Here is a 2358-nt window from a genome sequence, read left to right on the forward strand (position 1 = left end):
TGTTGATGTATGTTGAATATACACACATGCAAATGTCTAAATGTCTTCTACTATAACCCCTGACCGGCGAGTGCCTTGTGAGTGAATTTGGTAGACAGAAACTGTGTGGAAGCTCCGTCGTATACATATCTATGTGTTTCTCAATTAGTGTTGGATTGTTTACATCTTCATAAACTTAGTAGTTTGGCAGGAAAGATTGAGAGAATAAGTGCTAGACTTGAAAAATAGATAGGGGTTGATTAGTTTGATTACACCCAAGAGGTGCCCAAGCATGGCCACAATCCAATGATTGAAACAAGTAAAATATTAAAAGTGTGTGTGTGTGCGTGCGTGTGTAGAAGGATTTGAAAGCTGTCATTTTGTGCATAACAGCAGGTCTTGTCAACTGTAAACAAAGCAAATAAATTGGGAGGGTGGGGAAGTAATTGAAATTAATTATTATTTATTTTTTTTGCTAAATCATAACCTCCAATATCGAAAACATAGATCTGAAAAAAAATTACGGGTTTAAAAGTTATAGCAGGGGTGAATTCTGAAGAAGTACCAGGAATTGGACTAGTCATTTCCAATTTTGATTTTTTTTTGTTTTTAGAAATGGAACTGCGAGATAATACAATTTTATATATATATAAATGTTTATATAATTATATGATATATAATAATTTATTCGTAACACACACAGTACTGATATAGCTCGTCAACCTTCTACCATTATGCGATAGGCTTCTTTCACTTTCCATCTACCAAATCCACTAACAAGGCTGTGGTTGGCCCGAGGCTACAGTAGAAGGCACTTGCCCAACGTGCTATGCTGTGGGACTGAACGAGGAACCATGTGGTTGACAAGCAAGCTTCTTTCCACACAACCATATATATATGAACAGCCAGACAGGTAGGTTGATAGATAGACAGACAGATAGATAGATAGATAGATAAAGCACATCGCAGAAAGCAAACTGTCCATTGTCATCATATAGAAAGGAACATCTGGAATGTTTGAAATCTATAATGAAACAATTTGATCTAATGAGAGTCTATGTATGAAAGAATCAGAGACAGAGAGGAAGGGAAAATAAGAAAATACTGGGATCTTTCTGATTAACACACTACATAAAACAAATGAAAAGTGGCGCCCGTCAAATCAGAAAGATCCAAATACTTGTAACGGTATCGAAATGTTAAAGTCGGAGATTACCAATTGTAACGATTAATGTTTTTGTGTTGTGTAGTCGATGTGTCACCAATTGTAATGATAATTGTTAGTTTGTAGCGATGTGCTGCAGGATGCGCAAAATGAACAATTCATGAAGTTTTTAAGAAGTTTTTATTTACCGTTACTCTAATAAATGCCATACCACGACGGGTAGGTTAGTGTAATCGTATAATGCAGTTCTTGAAACATGCAAGGTAAAGAAAGTTAATTTCGGCCTGTATAGGTGTGTACACATTCTTGTAGTAGTAAACAGATAAAAAGATAGGGTAATGTTACCGAGAAAAGGATGCGAGCTAGTGATAGTTATAGAGTCGAGGAAAGTTGTCTCATAGTTGGCTGGTTGTAAAACTTCTTTCTCCCTTTGGTTTTGTCTTTAGGTGGCTGCCTGCTTGTGACTATATCTGTAGATGACTGTTCCCTAACTAATTGAGTTGTCACTAGTTACTTCGCTCTGTGTCCCCCAAGTAACTACTGGTTGAGTCGTCGCCGACTGGTGACTAAAACTAAATTTTGCTTGGGGTTTCCTAGCTTTTATAACGATCTAGAAGGATAGATATATTACTGAGAACAATGGATTTAGCTGGTGGTCTTGTTATTTCTATTCTAGATTTTCATGGAGTAGAAGAGGTTAGAAAGGGTCAAAGTGGTGAAGACATTGTTTCGGCCTAGCTAAAGGCATCTGGAAAATATTAAACTGCTGTCAGATCAAAATCATTGTTCCACCGTGGGAAAAGTTCTGACGCAGTGTTAATTTAAATTTGGGTATAGTGGATCGAATCCACTTCATGCCTGCAAGATTCACTACATCCTGATTAAATAAATAGTGCCAAAATTCGAAGGCAAGAGAAACTGGACGAGAGAAAATATTGATCACAGTACATTTCTGAAAGTTAAAAAAGTTTTGGAATATATCATCATCATCATCATCGTTTAACGTCCGCTTTCCATGCTAGCATGGGTTGGACGATTTGACTGAGGACTGGTGAAACCGGATGGCAACACCAGGCTCCAGTCTGATTTGGCAGAGTTTCTACAGCTGGATGCCCTTCCTAACGCCAACAACTCAGAGAGTGTAGTGGGTGCTTTTACGTGTCACCCGCATGAAAACGGCCACGCTCGAAATGGTGTCTTTTATGTGCCACCCG

This window comes from Octopus bimaculoides, chromosome 18 (assembly GCF_001194135.2).
Source record: "Octopus bimaculoides isolate UCB-OBI-ISO-001 chromosome 18, ASM119413v2, whole genome shotgun sequence".
Taxonomy (NCBI): domain Eukaryota; kingdom Metazoa; phylum Mollusca; class Cephalopoda; order Octopoda; family Octopodidae; genus Octopus; species Octopus bimaculoides.